The 25,473-nt window shown below is 41.3% G+C and overlaps 18 non-coding genes across 18 annotated transcripts; all 18 read left to right on the top strand.

Annotated features, from left to right (window-relative positions):
* The first annotated feature begins 305 nt into the window (after positions 1-305).
* trnay-gua lies at positions 306-394 on the top strand. Its single transcript is given in 2 exon segments — positions 306-342; positions 359-394. It is a non-coding gene; the product is annotated as a tRNA-Tyr (tRNA).
* Positions 395-2,166: 1,772 nt separating this feature from the next.
* On the top strand, positions 2,167-2,255 carry trnay-gua. Its single transcript is given in 2 exon segments — positions 2,167-2,203; positions 2,220-2,255. It is a non-coding gene; the product is annotated as a tRNA-Tyr (tRNA).
* A 667-nt stretch (positions 2,256-2,922) lies between these two features.
* trnay-gua lies at positions 2,923-3,011 on the top strand. Its single transcript is given in 2 exon segments — positions 2,923-2,959; positions 2,976-3,011. It is a non-coding gene; the product is annotated as a tRNA-Tyr (tRNA).
* A 668-nt stretch (positions 3,012-3,679) lies between these two features.
* Positions 3,680-3,768, top strand: trnay-gua. Its single transcript is given in 2 exon segments — positions 3,680-3,716; positions 3,733-3,768. It is a non-coding gene; the product is annotated as a tRNA-Tyr (tRNA).
* Positions 3,769-4,563: 795 nt separating this feature from the next.
* On the top strand, positions 4,564-4,652 carry trnay-gua. Its single transcript is given in 2 exon segments — positions 4,564-4,600; positions 4,617-4,652. It is a non-coding gene; the product is annotated as a tRNA-Tyr (tRNA).
* Positions 4,653-5,322: 670 nt separating this feature from the next.
* On the top strand, positions 5,323-5,411 carry trnay-gua. The gene is given in 2 exon segments: positions 5,323-5,359; positions 5,376-5,411. It is a non-coding gene; the product is annotated as a tRNA-Tyr (tRNA).
* A 915-nt stretch (positions 5,412-6,326) lies between these two features.
* trnay-gua lies at positions 6,327-6,415 on the top strand. The gene is given in 2 exon segments: positions 6,327-6,363; positions 6,380-6,415. It is a non-coding gene; the product is annotated as a tRNA-Tyr (tRNA).
* A 3,284-nt stretch (positions 6,416-9,699) lies between these two features.
* On the top strand, positions 9,700-9,788 carry trnay-gua. The gene is given in 2 exon segments: positions 9,700-9,736; positions 9,753-9,788. It is a non-coding gene; the product is annotated as a tRNA-Tyr (tRNA).
* A 666-nt stretch (positions 9,789-10,454) lies between these two features.
* Positions 10,455-10,543, top strand: trnay-gua. Its single transcript is given in 2 exon segments — positions 10,455-10,491; positions 10,508-10,543. It is a non-coding gene; the product is annotated as a tRNA-Tyr (tRNA).
* A 790-nt stretch (positions 10,544-11,333) lies between these two features.
* On the top strand, positions 11,334-11,422 carry trnay-gua. The gene is given in 2 exon segments: positions 11,334-11,370; positions 11,387-11,422. It is a non-coding gene; the product is annotated as a tRNA-Tyr (tRNA).
* Positions 11,423-13,068: 1,646 nt separating this feature from the next.
* Positions 13,069-13,157, top strand: trnay-gua. The gene is given in 2 exon segments: positions 13,069-13,105; positions 13,122-13,157. It is a non-coding gene; the product is annotated as a tRNA-Tyr (tRNA).
* A 789-nt stretch (positions 13,158-13,946) lies between these two features.
* trnay-gua lies at positions 13,947-14,035 on the top strand. The gene is given in 2 exon segments: positions 13,947-13,983; positions 14,000-14,035. It is a non-coding gene; the product is annotated as a tRNA-Tyr (tRNA).
* A 786-nt stretch (positions 14,036-14,821) lies between these two features.
* trnay-gua lies at positions 14,822-14,909 on the top strand. The gene is given in 2 exon segments: positions 14,822-14,858; positions 14,874-14,909. It is a non-coding gene; the product is annotated as a tRNA-Tyr (tRNA).
* A 1,672-nt stretch (positions 14,910-16,581) lies between these two features.
* Positions 16,582-16,670, top strand: trnay-gua. Its single transcript is given in 2 exon segments — positions 16,582-16,618; positions 16,635-16,670. It is a non-coding gene; the product is annotated as a tRNA-Tyr (tRNA).
* Positions 16,671-19,301: 2,631 nt separating this feature from the next.
* trnay-gua lies at positions 19,302-19,390 on the top strand. Its single transcript is given in 2 exon segments — positions 19,302-19,338; positions 19,355-19,390. It is a non-coding gene; the product is annotated as a tRNA-Tyr (tRNA).
* A 667-nt stretch (positions 19,391-20,057) lies between these two features.
* Positions 20,058-20,146, top strand: trnay-gua. The gene is given in 2 exon segments: positions 20,058-20,094; positions 20,111-20,146. It is a non-coding gene; the product is annotated as a tRNA-Tyr (tRNA).
* Positions 20,147-23,029: 2,883 nt separating this feature from the next.
* trnay-gua lies at positions 23,030-23,118 on the top strand. The gene is given in 2 exon segments: positions 23,030-23,066; positions 23,083-23,118. It is a non-coding gene; the product is annotated as a tRNA-Tyr (tRNA).
* A 1,640-nt stretch (positions 23,119-24,758) lies between these two features.
* trnay-gua lies at positions 24,759-24,847 on the top strand. Its single transcript is given in 2 exon segments — positions 24,759-24,795; positions 24,812-24,847. It is a non-coding gene; the product is annotated as a tRNA-Tyr (tRNA).
* Positions 24,848-25,473: the final 626 nt, after the last annotated feature.

Genomic DNA, 25,473 nt, shown 5'->3' on the forward strand with positions numbered 1-25,473 from the left:
AAACGCAGAGACAGAAACATGTTCTGCTAATTCTGTGTAGTTCTTCTGATATTTTCAGAAGCTAAGATGGGTTTCATTGCTTGATATGTTCAGACAAGCTGAGTTTGTCCACATCCAGCGCTAGCAGGTGAAACACAGAGACATGTTCTTCTAATTCTGTGTAGTTCTTCTGCAATTATTTCAAGCAGGTAAGTCTGACTTTAGTCAACAATGAACCAGTTTTAAACAAGCATTTCCACAGTGTGATAAAGGTTTATGTTATGTCCATGTCCTTGTTATTGGGTGTTCTCAAAAGTGATGCGTTCCCTTCGATAGCTCAGTTGGTAGAGCGGAGGACTGTAGATTCATAATGTCAGAAATCCTTAGGTCGCTGGTTCAACTCCGGCTCGAAGGAGGTGCTTTATGTTTGTGTCCGACTGACAAAACAAGAAGCCGAGATGGGTTTCATTGCTTGATATGTTCAGACAAGCTTAGCTTGTCCACATCCAGCGCTAGAAGGTAAAACACACAGACAAAGATATGTTCTGCTAATTCCGTGTAGTTCGTCTGCAATTATTTAGAAGCCGAGATGGGTTTCATTGCTTGATATGTTCAGACAAGCTGAGCTTGTCCACATCCAGCGCTAGAAGGTAAAACACAGAGAAAGAAACATGTTCTGCTAATTCTGTGTAGTTCTTTTGATATTTTTTAGAAGCTAAGATGGGTTTCTTTGCTTGATATGTTCAGACAAGCTGAGCTTGTCCACATCCAGCGCTAGAAGGTAAAACACAGAGACATGTTCTGCTAATTCCGTGTAGTTCGTCTGCAATTATTTAGAAGCCGAGATGGGTTTCTTTGCTTGAAATGTTCAGACAAGCTTAGCTTGTCCACATCCAGTGCTAGCAGGTGAAACGCAGAGACAGAAACATGTTCTGCTAATTCTGTGTAGTTCTTCTGATATTTTTTAGAAGCTAAGATGGGTTTCATTGCTTGATATGTTCAGACAAGCTGAGTTTGTCCACATCCAGCGCTAGCAGGTGAAACACAGAGACATGCTCTTCTAATTCTGTGGAGTTCTTCTGCAATTATTTCAAGCAGGTAAGTCTGACTTTAGTCAACAATGAACCAGTTTTAAACAAGCATTTCCACAGTGTGATAAAGGTTTCTGTTATGTCCATGTCCTTGTTATTGGGTGTTCTCAAAAGTGAGGACTGTAGATTCATAATGTCAGAAATCCTTAGGTCGCTGCTTCATCTCCGGCTCGAAGGAGGTGCTTTATGTTTGTGTCCGACTGACAAAACAAGAAGCCGAGATGGGTTTCATTGCTTGATATGTTCAGACAAGCTGAGCTTGTCCACATCCAGCGCTAGAATGTAAAACACAGAGACATGTTCTGCTAATTCCGTGTAGTTCTTCTGCAATTATTTAGAAGCTGAGATGGGTTTCTTTGCTTGATATGTTCAGACAAGCTGAGCTTGTCCACATCCAGCTCTAGAAGGTAAAACACAGAGACATGTTCTGCTAATTCCGTGTAGTTCGTCTGCAATTATTTAGAAGAAGAGATGGGTTTCTTTGCTTGAAATGTTCAGACAAGCTTAGCTTGTCCACATCCAGTGCTAGCAGGTGAAACGCAGAGACAGAAACATGTTCTGCTAATTCTGTGTAGTTCTTCTGATATTTTTTAGAAGCTAAGATGGGTTTCTTTGCTTGATATGTTCAGACAAGCTGAGCTTGTCCACATCCAGCGCTAGAAGTAAAACACAGAGACATGTTCTGCTAATTCCGTGTAGTTCGTCTGCAATTATTTAGAAGCCGAGATGGGTTTCTTTGCTTGAAATGTTCAGTCAAGCTTAGCTTGTCCACATTCAGTGCTAGCAGGTGAAACGCAGAGACAGAAACATGTTCTGCTAATTCTGTGTAGTTCTTCTGATATTTTTTAGAAGCTAAGATGGGTTTCAGTGCTTGATATGTTCAGACAAGCTGAGTTTGTCTACATCCAGCGCTAGCAGGTGAAACACAGAGACATGTTCTTCTAATTCTGTGTAGTTCTTCTGCAATTATTTCAAGCAGGTAAGTCTGACTTTAGTCAACAATGAACCAGTTTTAAACAAGCATTTCCACAGTGTAATAAAGGTTTCTGTTATGTCCATGTCCTTGTTATTGGGTGTTCTCAAAAGTGATGCGTTCCCTTCGATAGCTCAGTTGGTAGAGCGGAGGACTGTAGATTCATAATGTCAGAAATCCTTAGGTCGCTGGTTCAACTCCGGCTCGAAGGAGGTGCTTTATGTTTGTGTCCGACTGACAAAACAAGAAGCCGAGATGGGTTTCATTGCTTGATATGTTCAGACAAGCTTAGCTTGTCCACATCCAGCGCTAGAAGGTAAACACACAGACAAAGATATGTTATGCCAATTCTGTGTAGTTCTTCTGCAATTATTTAGAAGCCGAGATGGGTTTCTTTGCTTGAAATGTTCAGACAAGCTTAGCTTGTCCACATCCAGTGCTAGCAGGTGAAACGCAGAGAAAGAAACATGTTCTGCTAATTCTGTGTAGTTCTTCTGATATTTTTTAGAAGCTAAGATGGGTTTCTTTGCTTGATATGTTCAGACAAGCTGAGCTTGTCCACATCCAGCGCTAGAAGGTAAAACACAGAGACATGTTCTGCTAATTCCGTGTAGTTCTTCTGCAATTATTTAGAAGCTGAGATGGGTTTCTTTGCTTGATATGTTCAGACAAGCTGAGCTTGTCCACATCCAGCTCTAGAAGGTAAAACACAGAGACATGTTCTTCTAATTCTGTGTAGTTCTTCTGCAATTATTCAAGCAGGTAAGTCTGACTTTAGTCAACAATGAACCAGTTTTAAACAAGCATTTCCACAGTGTGATAAAGGTTTCTGTTATGTCCATGTCCTTGTTATTGGGTGTTCTCAAAAGTGATGCGTTCCCTTCGATAGCTCAGTTGGTAGAGCGGAGGACTGTAGATTCATAATGTCAGAAATCCTTAGGTCGCTGGTTCAACTCCGGCTCGAAGGAGGTGCTTATGTTTGTGTCCGACTGACAAAACAAGAAGCCGAGATGGGTTTCATTGCTTGATATGTTCAGACAAGCTTAGCTTGTCCACATCCAGCGCTAGAAGGTAAAACACACAGACAAAGATATGTTATGCCAATTCTGTGTAGTTCTTCTGCAATTATTTAGAAGCCGAGATGGGTTTCTTTGCTTGAAATGTTCAGACAAGCTTAGCTTGTCCACATCCAGTGCTAGCAGGTGAAACGCAGAGAAAGAAACATGTTCTGCTAATTCTGTGTAGTTCTTCTGATATTTTTTAGAAGCTAAGATGGGTTTCTTTGCTTGATATGTTCAGACAAGCTGAGCTTGTCCACATCCAGCGCTAGAAGGTAAAACACAGAGACATGTTCTGCTAATTCCGTGTAGTTCTTCTGCAATTATTTAGAAGCTGAGATGGGTTTCTTTGCTTGATATGTTCAGACAAGCTGAGCTTGTCCACATCCAGCTCTAGAAGGTAAAACACAGAGACATGTTCTTCTAATTCTGTGTAGTTCTTCTGCAATTATTTCAAGCAGGTAAGTCTGACTTTAGTCAACAATGAACCAGTTTTAAACAAGCATTTCCACAGTGTGATAAAGGTTTCTGTTATGTCCATGTCCTTGTTATTGGGTGTTCTCAAAAGTGATGCGTTCCCTTCGATAGCTCAGTTGGTAGAGCGGAGGACTGTAGATTCATAATGTCAGAAATCCTTAGGTCGCTGGTTCAACTCCGGCTCGAAGGAGGTGCTTTATGTTTGTTTCCGACTGACAAAACAAGAAGCCGAGATGGGTTTCATTGCTTGATATGTTCAGACAAGCTCAGCTTGTCCACATCCAGCGCTAGAAGGTAAAACACAGACAAAGATATGTATGCCAATTCTGTGTAGTTCTTCTGCAATTATTTAGAAGCCGAGATGGGTTTCTTTGCTTGAAATGTTCAGACAAGCTTAGCTTGTCCACATCCAGTGCTAGCAGGTGAAACGCAGAGAAAGAAACATGTTCTGCTAATTCTGTGTAGTTCTTCTGATATTTTTTAGAAGCTAAGATGGGTTTCTTTGCTTGAAATGTTCAGACAAGCTTAGCTTGTCCACATCCAGTGCTAGCAGGTGAAACGCAGAGAAAGAAACATGTTCTGCTAATTCTGTGTAGTTCTTCTGATATTTTTTAGAAGCTAAGATGGGTTTCTTTGCTTGATATGTTCAGACAAGCTGAGCTTGTCCACATCCAGCGCTAGAAGGTAAACACAGAGACATGTTCTGCTAATTCCGTGTAGTTCTTCTGCAATTATTTAGAAGTGAGATGGGTTTCTTTGCTTGATATGTTCAGACAAGCTGAGCTTGTCCACATCCAGCTCTAGAAGGTAAAACACAGAGACATGTTCTTCTAATTCTGTGTAGTTCTTCTGCAATTATTTCAAGCAGGTAAGTCTGACTTTAGTCAACAATGAACCAGTTTTAAACAAGCATTTCCACAGTGTGATAAAGGTTTCTGTTATGTCCATGTCCTTGTTATTGGGTGTTCTCAAAAGTGATGCGTTCCCTTCGATAGCTCAGTTGGTAGAGCGGAGGACTGTAGATTCATAATGTCAGAAATCCTTAGGTCGCTGGTTCAACTCCGGCTCGAAGGAGGTGCTTTATGTTTGTTTCCGACTGACAAAACAAGAAGCCGAGATGGGTTTCATTGCTTGATATGTTCAGACAAGCTCAGCTTGTCCACATCCAGCGCTAGAAGGTAAAACACAGACAAAGATATGTTATGCCAATTCTGTGTAGTTCTTCTGCAATTATTTAGAAGCCGAGATGGGTTTCTTTGCTTGAAATGTTCAGACAAGCTTAGCTTGTCTACATCCAGTGCTAGCAGGTGAAACGCAGAGAAAGAAACATGTTCTGCTAATTCTGTGTAGTTCTTCTGATATTTTTAGAAGCTAGATGGGTTTCTTTGCTTGATATGTTCAGACAAGCTGAGCTTGTCCACATCCAGCGCTAGAAGGTAAAACACAGAGACATGTTCTGCTAATTCCGTGTAGTTCGTCTGCAATTATTTAGAAGCCGAGATGGGTTTCTTTGCTTGAAATGTTCAGACAAGCTTAGCTTGTCCACATCCAGTGCTAGCAGGTGAAACGCAGAGACAGAAACATGTTCTGCTAATTCTGTGTAGTTCTTCTGCAATTATTTCAAGCAGGTAAGTCTGACTTTAGTCAACAATGAACCAGTTTTAAACAAGCATTTCCACAGTGTAATAAAGGTTTCTGTTATGTCCATGTCCTTGTTATTGGGTGTTCTCAAAGTGATGCGTTCCCTTCGATAGCTCAGTTGGTAGAGCGGAGGACTGTAGATTCATAATGTCAGAAATCCTTAGGTCGCTGGTTCAACTCCGGCTCGAAGGAGGTGCTTTATGTTTGTTTCCGACTGACAAAACAAGAAGCCGAGATGGGTTTCATTGCTTGATATGTTCAGACAAGCTTAGCTTGTCCACATCCAGCGCTAGAAGGTAAAACACAGAGACATGTTCTGCTAATTCCGTGTAGTTCTTCTGCAATTATTTAGAAGCTGAGATGGGTTTCTTTGCTTGATATGTTCAGACAAGCTGAGCTTGTCCACATCCAGCTCTAGAAGGTAAACACAGAGACATGTTCTGCTAATTCCGTGTAGTTCGTCTGCAATTATTTAGAAGCCGAGATGGGTTTCTTTGCTTGAAATGTTCAGACAAGCTTAGCTTGTCCACATCCAGTGCTAGAAGGTGAAACGCAGAGACAGAAACATGTTCTGCTAATTCTGTGTAGTTCTTCTGATATTTTTTAGAAGCTAAGATGGGTTTCTTTGCTTGATATGTTCAGACAAGCTGAGCTTTTCCACATCCAGCGCTAGAAGGTAAAACACAGAGACATGTTCTGCTAATTCCGTGTAGTTCGTCTGCAATTATTTAGAAGCCGAGATGGGTTTCTTTGCTTGAAATGTTCAGACAAGCTTAGCTTGTCCACATCCAGTGCTAGCAGGTGAAACGCAGAGACAGAAACATGTTCTGCTAATTCTGTGTAGTTCTTCTGATATTTTAGAAGCTAAGATGGGTTTCTTTGCTTGATATGTTCAGACAAGCTGAGCTTGTCCACATCCAGCGCTAGCAGGTGAAACACAGAGACATGTTCTTCTAATTCTGTGTAGTTCTTCTGCAATTATTTCAAGCAGGTAAGTCTGACTTTAGTCAACAATGAACCAGTTTTAAACAAGCATTTCCACAGTGTGATAAGGTTTCTGTTATGTCCATGTCCTTGTTATTGGGTGTTCTCAAAAGTGATGCGTTCCCTTCGATAGCTCAGTTGGTAGAGCGGAGGACTGTAGATTCATAATGTCAGAAATCCTTAGGTCGCTGGTTCAACTCCGGCTCGAAGGAGGTGCTTTATGTTTGTTTCCGACTGACAAACAAGAAGCCGAGATGGGTTTCATTGCTTGATATGTTCAGACAAGCTTAGCTTGTCCACATCCAGCGCTAGAAGGTAAACACAGAGACATGTTCTGCTAATTCCGTGTAGTTCTTCTGCATTATTTAGAAGCCGAGATGGGTTTCTTTGCTTGATATGTTCAGACAAGCTGAGCTTGTCCACATCCAGCTCTAGAAGGTAAACACAGAGACATGTTCTGCTAATTCCGTGTAGTTCTTCTGCAATTATTTAGAAGCCGAGATGGGTTTTCTTTGCTTGATATGTTCAGACAAGCTTAGCTTGTCCACATCCAGTGCTAGCAGTGAAACGCAGAGAAAGAACATGTTCTGCTAATTCTGTGTAGTTCTTCGATATTTTTTAGAAGCTAAGATGGTTTCTTGCTTGATATGTTCAGACAAGCTGAGCTTGTCCACATCCAGGCTAGCAGGTGAACGCAGAGACATGTTCTGCTAATTCCGTGTAGTTCGTCTGCAATTATTTAGAAGCCGAGATGGGTTTCTTTGCTTGAAATGTTCAGACAAGCTTAGCTTGTCCACATCCAGTGCTAGCAGGTGAAACGCAGAGACAGAAACATGTTCTGCTAATTCGTGTAGTTCTTCTGATATTTTTTAGAAGCTAAGATGGGTTTTTTGCTTGATATGTTCAGACAAGCTGAGCTTGTCCACATCCAGCGCTAGCAGGTGAAACACAGAGACATGTTCTTCTAATTCTGTGTAGTTCTTCTGCAATTATTTCAAGCAGGTAAGTCTGACTTTAGTCAACAATGAACCAGTTTTAAACAGCATTTCCACAGTGTGATAAAGGTTTCTGTTATGTCCATGTCCTTGTTATTGGGTGTTCTCAAAGTGATGCGTTCCCTTCGATAGCTCAGTTGGTAGAGCGGAGGACTGTAGATTCATAATGTCAGAAATCCTTAGGTCGCTGGTTCAACTCCGGCTCGAAGGTGCTTTATGTTTGTGTCCGACTGACAAAACAAGAAGCCGAGATGGGTTTCATTGCTTGATATGTTCAGACAAGCTTAGCTTGTCCACATCCAGCGCTAGAAGGTAAAACACACAGACAAAGATATGTTATGCCAATTCTGTGTAGTTCTTCTGCAATTATTTAGAAGCCGAGATGGGTTTCTTTGCTTGATATGTTCAGACAAGCTTAGCTTGTCCACATCCAGTGCTAGCAGGTGAAACGCAGAGAAAAAACATGTTCTGCTAATTCTGTGTAGTTCTTCTGATATTTTTAGAAGCTAAGATGGGTTTCTTTGCTTGATATGTTCAGACAGCTGAGCTTGTCCACATCCAGCGCTAGAAGGTAAAACACAGAGACATGTTCTGCTAATTCCGTGTAGTTCTTCTGCAATTATTTAGAAGCTGAGATGGGTTTCTTTGCTTGATATGTTCAGACAAGCTGAGCTTGTCCACATCCAGCTCTAGAAGGTAAACAGAGACATGTTCTGCTAATTCCGTGTAGTTCGTCTGCAATTATTTAGAAGCCGAGATGGGTTTCTTTGCTTGAAATGTTCAGACAAGCTTAGCTTGTCCCATCCAGTGCTAGCAGTGAAACGCAGAGAAAGAAACATGTTCTGCTAATTCTGTGTAGTTCTTCTGATATTTTTTAGAAGCTAGATGGGTTTCATTGCTTGATATGTTCAGACAAGCTTAGCTTGTCCACATCCAGCGCTAGAAGGTAAAACACAGAGACATGTTCTGCTAATTCCGTGTAGTTCTTCTGCAATTATTTAGAAGCTGAGATGGGTTTCTTTGCTTGATATGTTCAGACAAGCTGAGCTTGTCCACATCCAGCTCTAGAAGGTAACACAGAGACATGTTCTGCTAATTCCGTGTAGTTCGTCTGCAATTATTTAGAAGCCGAGATGGGTTTCTTTGCTTGAAATGTTCAGACAAGCTTAGCTTGTCCACATCCAGTGCTAGAAGTGAAACGCAGAGACAGAAACATGTTCTGCTAATTCTGTTAGTTCTTCTTATTTTTTAGAAGCTAAGATGGGTTTCTTTGCTTGATTGTTCAGACAAGCTGAGCTTGTCCACATCCAGCGCTAGAAGGTAAAACACAGAGACATGTTCTGCTAATTCCGTGTAGTTCGTCTGCAATTATTTAGAAGCCGAGATGGTTTCTTTGCTTGAAATGTTCAGACAAGCTTAGCTTGTCCACATCCAGTGCTAGCAGGTGAACGCAGAGACAGAAACATGTTCTGCTATTCTGTGTAGTTCTTCTGATATTTTTTAGAAGCTAAGATGGGTTTCTTTGCTTGATATGTTCAGACAAGCTGAGCTTTCCACATCCAGCGCTAGCAGGTGAAACACAGAGACATGTTCTTCTAATTCTGTGTAGTTCTTCTGCAATTATTTCAAGCAGGTAAGTCTGACTTTAGTCAACAATGAACCAGTTTTAAACAAGCATTTCCACAGTGTGATAAAGGTTTCTGTTATGTCCATGTCCTTGTTATTGGGTGTTCTCAAAAGTGATGCGTTCCCTTCGATAGCTCAGTTGGTAAGAGCGGAGGACTGTAGATTCATAATGTCAGAAATCCTTAGGTCGCTGGTTCAACTCCGGCTCGAAGGAGGTGCTTTATGTTTGTGTCCGACTGACAAACAAGAAGCCGAGTGGGTTTCATTGCTTGATATGTTCAGACAAGCTTAGCTTGTCCACATCCAGCGCTAGAAGGTAAAACACACAGACAAAGATATGTTATGCCAATTCTGTGTAGTTCTTCTGCAATTATTTAGAAGCCGAGATGGGTTTCTTTGCTTGATATGTTCAGACAAGCTTAGCTTGTCCACATCCAGTGCTAGCAGGTGAAACGCGAGAAAGAAACATGTTCTGCTAATCTGTGTAGTTCTTCTGATATTTTTTAGAAGCTAAGATGGGTTTCTTTGCTTGATATGTTCAGACAAGCTGAGCTTGTCCACATCCAGCGCTAGAAGGTAAAACACAGAGACATGTTCTGCTAATTCCGTGTAGTTCTTCTGCAATTATTTAGAAGCTGAGATGGTTTCTTTGCTTGATATGTTCAGACAAGCTGAGCTTGTCCACATCCAGCTCTAGAAGGTAAACACAGAGACATGTTCTTCTAATTCTGTGTAGTTCTTCTGCAATTATTTCAAGCAGGTAGTCTGACTTTAGTCAACAATGAACCAGTTTTAAACAAGCATTTCCACAGTGTGATAAAGGTTTCTGTTATGTCCATGTCCTTGTTATTGGTGTTCTCAAAAGTGATGCGTTCCCTTCGATAGCTCAGTTGGTAGAGCGGAGGACTGTAGATTCATAATGTCAGAAATCCTTAGGTCGCTGGTTCAACTCCGGCTCGAAGGAGTGCTTTATGTTTGTGTCCGACTGACAAAACCAGAAGCCGAGATGGGTTTTCATTGCTTGATATGTTCAGACAAGCTTAGCTTGTCCACATCCAGCGCTAGAAGGTAAAACACACAGACAAAGATATGTTATGCCAATTCTGTGTAGTTCTTCTGCAATTATTTAGAACCGAGATGGGTTTCTTTGCTTGATATGTTCAGACAAGCTTAGCTTGTCCACATCCAGTGCTAGCAGGTGAAACGCAGAGAAAGAAACATGTTCTGCTAATTCTGTGTAGTTCTTCTGATATTTTTAGAAGCTAAGATGGGTTTCTTTGCTTGATATGTTCAGACAAGCTGAGCTTGTCCACATCCAGCGCTAGAAGGTAAAACACAGAGACATGTTCTGCTAATTCCGTGTAGTTCTTCTGCAATTATTTAGAAGCTGAGATGGGTTTCTTTGCTTGATATGTTCAGACAAGCTGAGCTTGTCCACATCCAGCTCTAGAAGGTAAAACACAGAGACATGTTCTTCTAATCTGTGTAGTTCTTCTGCAATTATTTCAAGCAGGTAAGTCTGACTTTAGTCAACAATGAACCAGTTTTAAACAAGCATTTCCACAGTGTGATAAAGGTTTCTGTTATGTCCATGTCCTTGTTATTGGGTGTTCTCAAAAGTGATGCGTTCCCTTCGATAGCTCAGTTGGTAGAGCGGAGGACTGTAGATTCATAATGTCAGAAATCCTTAGGTCGCTGGTTCAACTCCGGCTCGAAGGAGGTGCTTTATGTTTGTTTCCGACTGACAAAACAAGAAGCCGAGATGGTTTCATTGCTTGATATGTTCAGACAAGCTTAGCTTGTCCACATCCAGCGCTAGAAGGTAAAACACAGAGACATGTTCTGCTAATTCCGTGTAGTTCTTCTGCAATTATTTAGAAGCTGAGATGGGTTTCTTTGCTTGATATGTTCAGACAAGCTCAGCTTGTCCACATCCAGCTCTAGAAGGTAAAACACAGAGACATGTTCTGCTAATTCCGTGTAGTTCGTCTGCAATTATTTAGAAGCCGAGATGGGTTTCTTTGCTTGAAATGTTCAGACAAGCTTAGCTTGTCCACATCCAGTGCTAGCAGGTGAAACGCAGAGACAGAAACATGTTCTGCTAATTCTGTGTAGTTCTTCTGATATTTTTAGAAGCTAAGATGGGTTTCTTTGCTTGATATGTTCAGACAAGCTGAGCTTGTCCACATCCAGTGCTAGAAGGTAAAACCAGAGACATGTTCTGCTAATTCCGTGTAGTTCGTCTGCAATTATTTAGAAGCCGAGATGGGTTTCTTTGCTTGAAATGTTCAGACAAGCTTAGCTTGTCCACATCCAGTGCTAGCAGGTGAAACGCAGAGACAGAAACATGTTCTGCTAATTCTGTGTAGTTCTTCTGCAATTATTTCAAGCAGGTAAGTCTGACTTTAGTCAACAATGAACCAGTTTTAAACAAGCATTCCACAGTGTAATAAAGGTTTCTGTTATGTCCATGTCCTTGTTATTGGGTGTTCTCAAAAGTGATGCGTTCCCTTCGATAGCTCAGTTGGTAGAGCGGAGGACTGTAGATTCATAATGTCAGAAATCCTTAGGTCGCTGGTTCAACTCCGGCTCGAAGGAGGTGCTTTATGTTTGTTTCCGACTGACAAACAGAAGCCGAGATGGGTTTCATTGCTTGATAGTTCAGACAAGCTTAGCTTGTCCACATCCAGCGCTAGAAGGTAAACAGAGCATGTTCTGCTAATTCCGTGTAGTTCTTCTGCAATTATTTAGAGCTGAGATGGTTTCTTTGCTTGATATGTTCAGACAAGCTGAGCTTGTCCACATCCAGCTCTAGAAGGTAAACACAGAGACATGTTCTGCTAATTCCGTGTAGTTCGTCTGCAATTATTTAGAAGCCGAGATGGGTTTCTTTGCTTGAAATGTTCAGACAAGCTTAGCTTGTCCACATCCAGTGCTAGAAGGTGAAACGCAGAGACAGAAACATGTTCTGCTAATTCTGTGTAGTTCTTCTGATATTTTTTAGAAGCTAAGATGGGTTTCTTTGCTTGATATGTTCAGACAGCTGAGCTTGTCCACATCCAGCGCTAGAGGTAAAACAGAGACATGTTCTGCTAATTCCGTGTAGTTCGTCTGCAATTATTTAGAAGCCGAGATGGGTTTCTTTGCTTGAAATGTTCAGACAAGCTTAGCTTGTCCACATCCAGTGCTAGCAGGTGAAACGCAGAGACAGAAATGTTCTGCTAATTCTGTGTAGTTCTTCTGATATTTTTTAGAAGCTAAGATGGGTTTCTTTGCTTGATATGTTCAGACAAGCTGAGCTTGTCCACATCCGCGCTAGCAGGTGAAACACAGAGACTGTTCTTCTAATTCTGTGTAGTTCTTCTGCAATTATTTCAAGCAGGTAATCTGACTTTAGTCAACAATGAACCAGTTTTAACAAGCATTTCCACAGTGTGATAAAGGTTTCTGTTATGTCCATGTCCTTGTTATTGGGTGTTCTCAAAGTGATGCGTTCCCTTCGTAGCTCAGTTGGTAGAGCGGAGACTGTAGATTCATAATGTCAGAAATCCTTAGGTCGCTGGTTCAACTCCGGCTCGAAGGAGGTGCTTTATGTTTGTTTCCGACTGACAAAACAAAGCCGAGATGGGTTTCATTGCTTGATATGTTCAGACAAGCTTAGCTTGTCCACATCCAGCGCTAGAAGGTAAAACCACAGACAAGATATGTTGCCAATTCTGTGTAGTTCTTCTGCAATTATTTAGAAGCCGAGATGGGTTTCTTTGCTTGATATGTTCAGACAAGCTTAGCTTGTCCACATCCAGTGCTAGCAGGTGAAACGCAGAGAAAGAAACATGTTCTGCTAATTCTGTGTAGTTCTTCTGATATTTTTTAGAAGCTAAGATGGGTTTCTTTGCTTGATATGTTCAGACAAGCTGAGCTTGTCCACATCCAGCGCTAGAAGGTAAAACACAGAGACATGTTCTGCTAATTCCGTGTAGTTCTTCTGCAATTATTTAGAAGCTGAGATGGGTTTCTTTGCTTGATATGTTCAGACAGCTGAGCTTGTCCACATCCAGCTCTAGAAGGTAAAACACAGAGACATGTTCTTCTAATTCTGTGTAGTTCTTCTGCAATTATTTCAAGCAGGTAAGTCTGACTTTAGTCAACAATGACCAGTTTTAAACAAGCATTTCCACAGTGTGATAAAGGTTTCTGTTATGTCCATGTCCTTGTTATTGGGTGTTCTCAAAAGTGATGCGTTCCCTTCGATAGCTCAGTTGGTAGAGCGGAGGACTGTAGATTCATAATGTCAGAAATCCTTAGGTTGCTGGTTCAATTCCGGCTCGAAGGAGGTGCTTTATGTTTGTTTCCGACTGACAAAACAGAAGCCGAGATGGGTTTCATTGCTTGATATGTTCAGACAAGCTTAGCTTGTCCACATCCAGCGCTAGAAGGTAAAACACAGAGACATGTTCTGCTAATTCCGTGTAGTTCTTCTGCAATTATTTAGAAGCTGGATGGGTTTCTTTGCTTGATATGTTCAGACAAGCTGAGCTTGTCCCATCCAGCTCTAGAAGGTAAAACACAGAGACATGTTCTGCTAATTCCGTGTAGTTCGTCTGCAATTATTTAGAAGCCGAGATGGGTTTCTTTGCTTGAAATGTTCAGACAAGCTTAGCTTGTCCACATCCAGTGCTAGCAGGTGAAACGCAGAGACAGAAACATGTTCTGCTAATTCTGTGTAGTTCTTCTGATTTTTTAGAAGCTAAGATGGGTTTCTTTGCTTGATATGTTCAGACAAGCTGAGCTTGTCCACATCCAGTGCTAGAAGGTAAAACACAGAGACATGTTCTGCTAATTCCGTGTAGTTCGTCTGCAATTATTTAGAAGCCGAGATGGGTTTCTTTGCTTGAAATGTTCAGACAAGCTTAGCTTGTCCACATCCAGTGCTAGCAGGTGAAACGCAGAGACAGAAACATGTTCTGCTAATTCTGTGTAGTTCTTCTGCAATTATTTCAAGCAGGTAAGTCTGACTTTAGTCAACAATGAACCAGTTTTAAACAAGCATTTCCACAGTGTAATAAAGGTTTCTGTTATGTCCATGTCCTTGTTATTGGGTGTTCTCAAAAGTGATGCGTTCCCTTCGATAGCTCAGTTGGTAGAGCGGAGGACTGTAGATTCATAATGTCAGAAATCCTTAGGTCGCTGGTTCAACTCCGGCTCGAAGGAGGTGCTTTATGTTTGTTTCCGACTGACAAAACAAGAAGCCGAGATGGGTTTCATTGCTTGATATGTTCAGACAAGCTTAGCTTGTCCACATCCAGCGCTAGAAGGTAAAACACAGAGACATGTTCTGCTAATTCCGTGTAGTTCTTCTGCAATTATTTAGAAGCTGAGATGGGTTTCTTTGCTTGATATGTTCAGACAAGCTGAGCTTGTCCACATCCAGCTCTAGAAGGTAAACACAGAGACATGTTCTGCTAATTCCGTGTAGTTCGTCTGCAATTATTTAGAAGCCGAGATGGGTTTCTTTGCTTGAAATGTTCAGACAAGCTTAGCTTGTCCATCCAGTGCTAGAAGGTGAAACGCAGAGACAGAAACATGTTCTGCTAATTCTGTGTAGTTCTTCTGATATTTTTAGAAGCTAAGATGGGTTTCTTTGCTGATATGTTCAGACAAGCTGAGCTTGTCCACATCCAGCGCTAGAAGGTAAAACACAGAGACATGTTCTGCTAATTCCGTGTAGTTCGTCTGCAATTATTTAGAAGCCGAGATGGGTTTCTTTGCTTGAAATGTTCAGACAGCTTAGCTTGTCCACATTCAGTGCTAGCAGGTGAAACGCAGAGACAGAAACATGTTCTCTAATTCTGTGTAGTTCTTCTGCAATATTTCAAGCAGGTAAGTCTGACTTTAGTCAACAATGAACCAGTTTTAAACAAGCATTTCCACAGTGTAATAAAGGTTTCTGTTATGTCCATGTCCTTGTTATTGGGTGTTCTCAAAAGTGATGCGTTCCCTTCGATAGCTCAGTTGGTAGAGCGGAGGACTGTAGATTCATAATGTCAGAATCCTTAGGTCGCTGGTTCAACTCCGGCTCGAAGGAGGTGCTTTATGTTTGTGTCCGCTGACAAAACAAGAAGCCGAGATGGGTTTCATTGCTTGATATGTTCAGACAAGCTTAGCTTGTCCACATCCAGCGCTAGAAGGTAAAACACACAGACAAAGATATGTTATGCCAATTCTGTGTAGTTCTTCTGCAATTATTTAGAAGCCGAGATGGGTTTCTTTGCTTGATATGTTCAGACAAGCTTAGCTTGTCCACATCCAGTGCTAGCAGGTGAAACGCAGAGAAAGAAACATGTTCTGCTAATTCTGTGTAGTTCTTCTGATATTTTTTAGAAGCTAAGATGGGTTTCTTTGCTTGATATGTTCAGACAAGCTGAGCTTGTCCACATCCAGCGCTAGAAGGTAAAACACAGAGACATGTTCTGCTAATTCCGTGTAGTTCTTCTGCAATTATTTAGAAGCTGAGATGGGTTTCTTTGCTTGATATGTTCAGACAAGCTGAGCTTGTCCACATCCAGCTCTAGAAGGTAAAACACAGAGACATGTTCTTCTAATTCTGTGTAGTTCTTCTGCAATTATTTCAAGCAGGTAAGTCTGACTTAGTCAACAATGAACCAGTTTTAAACAAGCATTTCCACAGTGTAATAAAGGTTTCTGTTATGTCCATGTCCTTGTTATTGGGTGTTCTCAAAAGTGATGCGTTCCCTTCGATAGCTCAGTTGGTAGAGCGGAGGACTGTAGATTCATAATGTCAGAAATCCTTAGGTCGCTGGTTCAACTCCGGCTCGAAGAAGGTGCTTTATGTTTGTTTCCGACTGACAAAACAAGAAGCCGAGATGGGTTTCATTGCTTGATATGTTCAGACAAGCTTAGCTTGTCCACATCCAGCGCTAGAAGGTAAAACACAGAGACATGTTCTGCTAATTCCGTGTAGTTCTTCTGCAATTATTTAGAAGCTGAGATGGGTTTCTTTGCTTGATATGTTCAGACAAGCTGAGCTTGTCCACATCCAGCTCTAGAAGGTAAACACAGAGACATGTTCTGCTAATTCCATGTAGTTCGTCTGCAATTATTTAGAAGCCGAGATAGGTTTCTTTGCTTGAAATGTTCAGACAAGCTTAGCTTGTCCACATCCAGTGCTAGAAGGTGAAACGCAGAGACAGAAACATGTTCTGCTAATTCTGTGTAGTTCTTCTGATATTTTTTAGAAGCTAAGATGGGTTTCTTTGCTTGATATGTTCAGACAAGCTGAGCTTGTCCACATCCAGCGCTAGAAGGTAAAACACAGAGACATGTTCTGCTAATTCCGTGTAGTTCGTCTGCAATTATTTAGAAGCCGAGATGGGTTTCTTTGCTTGAAATGTTCAGACAAGCTTAGCTTGTCCACATCCAGTGCTAGCAGGTGAACGCAGAGACAGAAACATGTTCTGCTAATTCTGTGTAGTTCTTCTGATATTTTTTAGAAGCTAAGATGGGTTTCTTTGCTTGATATGTTCAGACAAGCTGAGCTTGTCCACATCCAGCGCTAGCAGGTGAAACACAGAGACATGTTCTTCTAATTCTGTGTAGTTCTTCTGCAATTATTTCAAGCAGGTAAGTCTGACTTTAGTCAACAATGAACCAGTTTTAAACAAGCATTTCCACAGTGTAATAAAGGTTTCTGTTATGTCCATGTCCTTGTTATTGGGTGTTCTCAAAAGTGATGCGTTCCTTCGATAGCTCAGTTGGTAGAGCGGAGGACTGTAGATTCATAATGTCAGAAATCCTTAGGTCGCTGGTTCAACTCCGGCTCGAAGGAGGTGCTTTATGTTTGTGTCCGACTGACAAAACAAGAAGCCGAGATGGGTTTCATTGCTTGATATGTTCAGACAAGCTTAGCTGTCCACATCCAGCGCTAGAAGGTAAAACACACAGACAAAGATATGTTATGCCAATTCTGTGTAGTTCTTCTGCAATTATTTAGAAGCGAGATGGGTTTCTTTGCTTGATATGTTCAGACAAGCTTAGCTGTCCACATCCAGTGCTAGCAGGTGAAACGCAGAGAAAGAAACATGTTCTGCTAATTCTGTGTAGTTCTTCTGATATTTTTAGAAGCTAAGATGGGTTTCTTGCTTGATATGTTCAGACAAGCTGAGCTTGTCCACATCCAGCGCTAGAAGGTAAAACACAGAGACATGTTCTGCTAATTCGTGTAGTTCTTCTGCAATTATTTAGAAGCTGAGATGGGTTTCTTTGCTTGATATGTTCAGACAAGCTAGCTTGTCCACATCCAGCTCTAGAAGGTAAAACACAGAGACATGTTCTTCTAATTCTGTGTAGTTCTTCTGCAATTATTTCAAGCAGGTAAGTCTGACTTTAGTCAACAATGAACCAGTTTTAAACAAGCATTTCCACAGTGTGATAAAGGTTTCTGTTATGTCCATGTCCTTGTTATTGGGTGTTCTCAAGAGTGATGCGTTCCCTTCGATAGCTCAGTTGGTAGAGCGGAGGACTGTAGATTCATAATGTCAGAAATCTTAGGTCGCTGGTTCAACTCCGGCTCGAAGGAGGTGCTTTATGTTTGTTTCCGACTGACAAAACAAGAAGCCGAGATAGGTTTCATTGCTTGATATGTTCAGACAGCTAGCTTGTCCACATCCAGCGCTAGAAGGTAAAACACAGAGACATGTTCTGCTAATTCCGTGTAGTTCTTCTGCAATTATTTAGAAGCTGAGATGGGTTTCTTTGCTTGATATGTTCAGACAAGCTGAGCTTGTCCACATCCAGCTCTAGAAGGTAAAACACAGAGACATGTTCTGCTAATTCCGTGTAGTTCGTCTGCAATTATTTAGAAGCGAGATGGGTTTCTTTGCTTGAAATGTTCAGACAAGCTTAGCTTGTCCACATCCAGTGCTAGCAGGTGAAACGCAGAGACAGAAACATGTTCTGCTAATTCTGTGTAGTTCTTCTGATATTTTTAGAAGCTAAGATGGGTTTCTTTGCTTGATATGTTCAGACAAGCTGAGCTTGTCCACATCCAGCGCTAGAAGGTAAAACACAGAGACATGTTCTGCTAATTCCGTGTAGTTCGTCTGCAATTATTTAGAAGCCGAGATGGGTTTCTTTGCTTGAAATGTTCAGACAAGCTTAGCTTGTCACATCCAGTGCTAGCAGGTGAAACGCAGAGACAGAAACATGTTCTGCTAATTCTGTGTAGTTCTTCTGATATTTTTTAGAAGCTAAGATGGGTTTCATTGCTTGATATGTTCAGACAAGCTGAGTTTGTCCACATCCAGCGCTAGCAGGTGAAACACAGAGACATGTTCTTCTAATTCTGTGGAGTTCTTCTGCAATTATTTCAAGCAGGTAAGTCTGACTTTAGTCAACAATGAACCAGTTTTAAACAAGCATTTCCACAGTGTGATAAAGGTTTTGTTATGTCCATTCCTTGTTATTGGGTGTTCTCAAAAGTGAGGACTGTAGATTCATAATGTCAGAAATCCTTAGGTCGCTGGTTCAACTCCGGCTCGAAGGAGGTGCTTTATGTTTGTGTCCGACTGACAAAACAAGAAGCCGAGATGGGTTTCATTGCTTGATATGTTCAGACAAGCTGAGCTTGTCCACATCCAGCGCTAGAAGGTAAAACACAGAGACATGTTCTGCTAATTCCGTGTAGTTCTTCTGCAATTATTTAGAAGCTGAGATGGGTTTCTTTGCTTGATATGTTCAGACAAGCTGAGCTTGTCCACATCCAGCTCTAGAAGGTAAAACACAGAGACATGTTCTTCTAATTCCGTGTAGTTCGTCTGCAATTATTTAGAAGCCGAGATGGGTTTCTTTGCTTGAAATGTTCAGACAAGCTTAGCTTGTCCACATCCAGTGCTAGCAGGTGAAAACGCAGAGACAGAAACATGTTCTGCTAATTCTGTGTAGTTCTTCTGATATTTTTTAGAAGCTAAGTGGGTTTCTTTGCTTGATATGTTCAGACAAGCTGAGCTTGTCCACATCCAGCGCTAGAAGGTAAAACACAGAGACATGTTCTGCTAATTCCGTGTAGTTCTTCTGCAATTATTAGAAGCCGAGATGGGTTTCTTTGCTTGAAATGTTCAGTCAAGCTTAGCTTGTCCACATTCAGTGCTAGCAGGTGAAATGCAGAGACAGAAACATGTTCTGCTAATTCTGTGTAGTTCTTCTGATATTTTTTAGAAGCTAAGATGGGTTTCAGTGCTTGATATGTTCAGACAAGCTGAGTTGTCTACATCCAGCGCTAGCAGGTGAAACACAGAGACATGTTCTTCTAATCTGTGTAGTTCTTCTGCAATTATTTCAAGCAGGTAAGTCTGACTTTAGTCAACAATGAACCAGTGTAAACAAGCATTTCCACAGTGTAATAAAGGTTTCTGTTATGTCCATGTCCTTGTTATTGGGTGTTCTCAAAAGTGATGCGTTCCCTTCGATAGCTCAGTTGGTAGAGCGGAGGACTGTAGATTCATAATGTCAGAAATCCTTAGGTCGCTGGTTCAACTCCGGCTCGAAGGAGGTGCTTATGTTTGTGTCCGACTGACAAAACAAGAAGCCGAGATGGGTTTCATTGCTTGATATGTTCAGACAAGCTTAGCTTGTCCACATCCAGCGCTAGAAGGTAAAACACACAGACAAAGATATGTTATGCCAATTCTGTGTAGTTCTTCTGCAATTATTTAGAAGCCGAGATGGGTTTCTTTGCTTGAAATGTTCAGACAAGCTTAGCTTGTCCACATCCAGTGCTAGCAGGTGAAACGCAGAGAAAGAAAATGTTCTGCTAATTCTGTGTAGTTCTTCTGATATTTTTTAGAAGCTAAGATGGGTTTCTTTGCTTGATATGTTCAGACAAGCTGAGCTTGTCCACATCCAGCGCTAGAAGGTAAAACACAGAGACATGTTCTGCTAATTCCGTGTAGTTCTTCTGCAATTATTTAGAAGCTGAGATGGGTTTCTTTGCTTGATATGTTCAGACAAGCTGAGCTTGTCCACATCCAGCTCTAGAAGGTAAAACACAGAGACATGTTCTTCTAATTCTGTGTAGTTCTTCTGCAATTATTTCAAGCAGGTAAGTCTGACTTTAGTCAACAATGAACCAGTTTTAAACAAGCATTTCCACAGTGTGATAAAGGTTTCTGTTATGTCCATGTCCTTGTTATTGGGTGTTCTCAAAAGTGATGCGTTCCCTTCGATAGCTCAGTTGGTAGAGCGGAGGACTGTAGATTCATAATGTCAGAAATCCTTAGGTCGCTGGTTCAACTCCGGCTCGAAGGAGGTGCTTTATGTTTGTTTCCGACTGACAAAACAAGAAGCCGAGATGGGTTCATTGCTTGATATGTTCAGACAAGCTTAGCTTGTCCACATCCAGCGCTAGAAGGTAAAACACAGAGACATGTTCTGCTAATTCCGTGTAGTTCTTCTGCAATTATTTAGAAGCTGAGATGGGTTTCTTGCTTGATATGTTCAGACAAGCTGAGCTGTCCACATCCAGCTCTAGAAGGTAAAACACAGAGACATGTTCTGCTAATTCCGTGTAGTTCGTCTGCAATTATTTAGAAGCCGAGATGGGTTTCTTTGCTTGAAATGTTCAGACAAGCTTAGCTTGTCCAATCCAGTGCTAGCAGGTGAAACGCAGAGACAGAACCATGTTCTGCTAATTCTGTGTAGTTCTTCCGATTTTTTAGAAGCTAAGACGGGTTTCTTTGCTTGATATGTTCAGACAAGCTGAGCTTGTCCACATCCAGCGCTAGAAGGTAAAACACAGAGACATGTTCTGCTAATTCCGTGTAGTTCGTCTGCAATTATTTAGAAGCCGAGATGGGTTTCTTTGCTTGAAATGTTCAGACAAGCTTAGCTTGTCCACATCCAGTGCTAGCAGGTGAAACGCAGAGACAGAAACATGTTCTGCTAATTCTGTGTAGTTCTTCGATATTTTTAGAAGCTAAGATGGGTTTCTTTGCTTGATATGTTCAGACAAGCTGAGCTTGTCCACATCCAGCGCTAGAAGGTAAAACACAGAGACATGTTCTGCTAATTCCGTGTAGTTCGTCTGCAATTATTTAGAAGCCGAGATGGGTTTCTTTGCTTGAAATGTTCAGACAAGCTTAGCTTGTCCACATCCAGTGCTAGCAGGTGAAATGCAGAGACAGAAACATGTTCTGCTAATTCTGTGTAGTTCTTCTGATATTTTTTAGAAGCTAAGATGGGTTTCATTGCTTGATATGTTCAGACAAGCTGAGTTTGTCCACATCCAGCGCTAGCAGGTGAAACCCAGAGACATGTTCTTCTAATTCCGTGTAGTTCTTCTGCAATTATTTCAAGCAGGTAAGTCTGACTTTAGTCAACATGAACCAGTTTTAAACAAGCATTTCCACAGTGTGATAAAGGTTTCTGTTATGTCCATGTCCTTGTTATTGGGTGTTCTCAAAAGTGAGGACTGTAGATTCATAATGTCAGAAATCCTTAGGTCGCTGGTTCAACTCCGGCTCGAAGGAGGTGCTTTATGTTTGTTTCCGACTGACAAAACAAGAAGCCGAGATGGGTTTCATTGCTTGATATGTTCAGACAAGCTGAGCTTGTCCACATCCAGCGTTAGAATGTAAAACACAGAGACATGTTCTGCTAATTCCGTGTAGTTCTTCTGCAATTATTTAGAAGCTGAGATGGGTTTCTTTGCTTGATATGTTCAGACAAGCTGAGCTTGTCCACATCCAGCTCTAGAAGGTAAAACACAGAGACATGTTTTCTAATTCCGTGTAGTTCGTCTGCAATTATTTAGAAGCCGAGATGGGTTTTCTTTGCTTGAAATGTTCAGACAAGCTTAGCTTGTCCACATCCGTGCTAGCAGGTGAAACGCAGAGACAGAAACATGTTCTGCTAATTCTGTGTAGTTCTTCTGATATTTTTAGAAGCTAAGATGGGTTTCTTTGCTTGATATGTTCAGACAAGCTGAGCTTGTCCACATCCAGCGCTAGAAGGTAAAACACAGAGACATGTTCTGCTAATTCCGTGTAGTTCTTCTGCAATTATTTAGAAGCCGAGATGGGTTCTTTGCTTGAAATGTTCAGTCAAGCTTAGCTTGTCCATTCAGTGCTAGCAGGTGAAATGCAGAGACAGAAACATGTTCTGCTAATTCTGTGTAGTTCTTCTGATATTTTTTAGAAGCTAAGATGGGTTTCAGTGCTTGATATGTTCAGACAAGCTGAGTTTGTCTACATCCAGCGCTAGCAGGTGAAACACAGAGACATGTTCTTCTAATTCTGTGTAGTTCTTCTGCAATTATTTCAAGCAGGTAAGTCTGACTTTAGTCAACAATGAACCAGTGTTAAACAAGCATTTCCACAGTGTAATAAAGGTTTCTGTTATGTCCATGTCCTTGTTATGGGTGTTCTCAAAAGTGATGCGTTCCCTTCGATGCTCAGTTGGTAGAGCGGAGGACTGTAGATTCATAATGTCAGAAATCCTTAGGTCGCTGGTTCAACTCCGGCTCGAAGGAGGTGCTTTATGTTTGTGTCCGACTGACAAACAAGAAGCCGAGATGGGTTTCATTGCTTGATATGTTCAGACAAGCTTAGCTTGTCCACATCCAGCGCTAGAAGTAAAAACACAGACAAAGATATGTTATGCCATTCTGTGTAGTTCTTCTGCAATTATTTAGAAGCCGAGATGGGTTCTTTGCTTGAAAGTTCAGACAAGCTTAGCTTGTCCACATCCAGTGCTAGCAGGTGAAACGCAGAGAAAGAAACATGTTCTGCTAATTCTGTGTAGTTCTTCGATATTTTTTAGAAGCTAAGATGGGTTTCTTTGCTTGATATGTTCAGACAAGCTGAGCTTGTCCACATCCAGCGCTAGAAGGTAAAAACACGAGACATGTTCGTAATTCCGTGTAGTTCTTCTGCAATTATTTAGAAGCTGAGAGGGTTTCTTTGCTTGATATGTTCAGACAAGCGAGCTTGTCCACATCCAGTGCTAGCAGGTGAAACGCAGAGACAGAAACATGTTCTGCTAATTCGTGTAGTTCTTCTGCAATTATTTCAGCAGGTAAGTCTGACTTTAGTCAACAATGAACCAGTTTTAAACAAGCATTTCCACAGTGTAATAAAGGTTTCTGTTATGTCCATGTCCTTGTTATTGGGTGTTCTCAAAAGTGATGCGTTCCCTTCGATAGCTCAGTTGGTAGAGCGGAGGACTGTAGATTCATAATGTCAGAAATCCTTAGGTCGCTGGTTCAACTCCGGCTCGAAGGAGGTGCTTTATGTTTGTTTCCGACTGACAAAACAAGAAGCCGAGATGGGTTTCATTGCTTGATATGTTCAGACAAGCTTAGCTTGTCCACATCCAGCGCTAGAATGTAAAACACAGAGACATGTTCTGCTAATTCCGTGTAGTTCTTCTGCAATTATTTAGAAGCTGAGATGGGTTTCTTTGCTTGATATGTTCAGACAAGCTGAGCTTGTCCACATCCAGCTCTAGAAGGTAAAACACAGAGACATGTTCTGCTAATTCCGTGTAGTTCGTCTGCAATTATTAGAAGCTGAGATGGGTTTCTTTGCTTGATATGTTCAGACAAGCTGAGCTTGTCCACATCCAGCTCTAGAAGGTAAAACACAGAGACATGTTCTGCTAATTCCGTGTAGTTCGTCTGCAATTATTTAGAAGCCGAGATGGGTTTCTTTGCTTGAAATGTTCAGACAAGCTTAGCTTGTCCACATTCAGTGCTAGAAGGTAAAACACAGAGACATGTTCTGCTAATTCCGTGTAGTTCGTCTGCAATTATTTAGAAGCCGAGATGGGTTTCTTTGCTCGAAATGTTCAGACAAGCTTAGCTTGTCCACATTCAGTGCTAGCAGGTGAAACGCAGAGACAGAAACATGTTCTGCTAATTCTGTGTAGTTCTTCTGATATTTTTAGAAGCTAAGATGGGTTTCTTTGCTTGATATGTTCAGACAAGCTGAGCTTGTCCACATCCAGGCTAGCAGGTGAAACACAGAGACATGTCTTCTAATTCTGTGTAGTTCTTCTGCAATTATTTCAAGCAGGTAAGTCTGACTTTAGTCAACAATGAACCAGTTTTAAACAAGCATTTCCACAGTGTAATAAAGGTTTCTGTTATGTCCATGTCCTTGTTATTGGGTGTTCTCAAAAGTGATGCGTTCCCTTCGATAGCTCAGTTGGTAGAGCGGAGGACTGTAGATTCACATCCAGCGCTAGCAGGTGAAACGCAGAGAAAGACATGTTCTGCTCATTTTGTTTAGTTCTTCTGCAATTATTTAGAAGCCGAGATGGGTTTCTTTGTTTGAAATGTTCAGACAAGCTTAGCTTGTCCACATCCAGCGCTAGAAGGTAAAACACACAGACAAAGATATGTTATGCCAATTCTGTGTAGTTCTTCTGCAATTATTTAGAAGCCGAGATGGTTTCTTTGCTTGATATGTTCAGACAAGCTTAGCTTGTCCACATCCAGCGCTACAAGGTAAAACACCAGAGACATGTTCTGCTAATTCCGTGTAGTTCTTCTGCAATTATTTAGAAGCCGAGATGGGTTTCTTTGGCTTGAAATGTTCAGACAAGCTGAGTGTCCACATCCAGTGCTAGCAGGTGAAACGCAGAGACAGAACATGTTCTGCTAATTTTGTGTAGTTCTTCTGATATTTTTTAGAAGCTAAAATGGGTTTCTTTGCTTGATATGTTCAGACAAGATGAGCTTGTCCACATCCAGCGCTAGCAGGTGAAACACAGAGACATGTTCTTTAATTCTGTGTAGTTCTTCTGCAATTATTTCAAGCAGGTAAGTCTGACCAGTTTTAAACAAGCATTTCCACAGTGTAATAAAGGTTTTGTTATGTCCATGTCCTTGTTATTGGGTGTTCTCAAAAGTGATGTGTTCCCTTCGATAGCTCAGTTGGTAGAGCGGAGGACTGTAGATTCATAATGTCAGAAATCCTTAGGTCGCTGGTTCAACTCCGGCTCGAAGGAGGTGCTTTATGTTTGTGTCCGACTGACAAACAAGAAGCCGAGATGGGTTTCATTGCTTGATATGTCAGACAAGCTTAGCTTGTCCCATCCAGCGCTAGAAGGTAAAACACAGAGACATGTTCTGCTAATTCCGAGTAGTTCTTCTGCAATTATTTAGAAGCCGAGATGGGTTTTCTTTGCTTGAAATGTTCAGACAAGCTGAGCTTGTCCACATCCAGCGCTAGAAGGTAAAACACAGAGACATGTTCTGCTAATTCCGTGTAGTTCGTCTGCAATTATTAGAAGCCGAGATGGGTTTCATTGCTTGATATGTTCAGACAAGCTTAGCTTGTCCACATCCAGCGCTAGAAGGTAAAACACAGAGACATATTCTGCTAATTCCGAGTAGTTCTTCTGCAATTATTTAGAAGCGAGATGGGTTCTTTGCTTGAAATGTTCAGACAAGCTGAGCTTGTCCACATCCAGCGCTAGAAGGTAAAACACAGAGACATGTTCTGCTAATTCCGTGTAGTTCGTCTGCATTATTTAGAAGCCGAGATGGGTTTCATTGCTTGATATGTTCAGACAAGCTTAGCTTGTCCACATCCAGCGCTAGAAGGTAAAACACACAGACAAAGATATGTTAT

Source organism: Micropterus salmoides, unplaced genomic scaffold (genome assembly GCF_014851395.1).
Source record: "Micropterus salmoides isolate LMB-PRFRI ecotype aquatic unplaced genomic scaffold, ASM1485139v1 Ms_hic_scaffold_2721, whole genome shotgun sequence".
Lineage (NCBI taxonomy): Eukaryota > Metazoa > Chordata > Actinopteri > Centrarchiformes > Centrarchidae > Micropterus > Micropterus salmoides.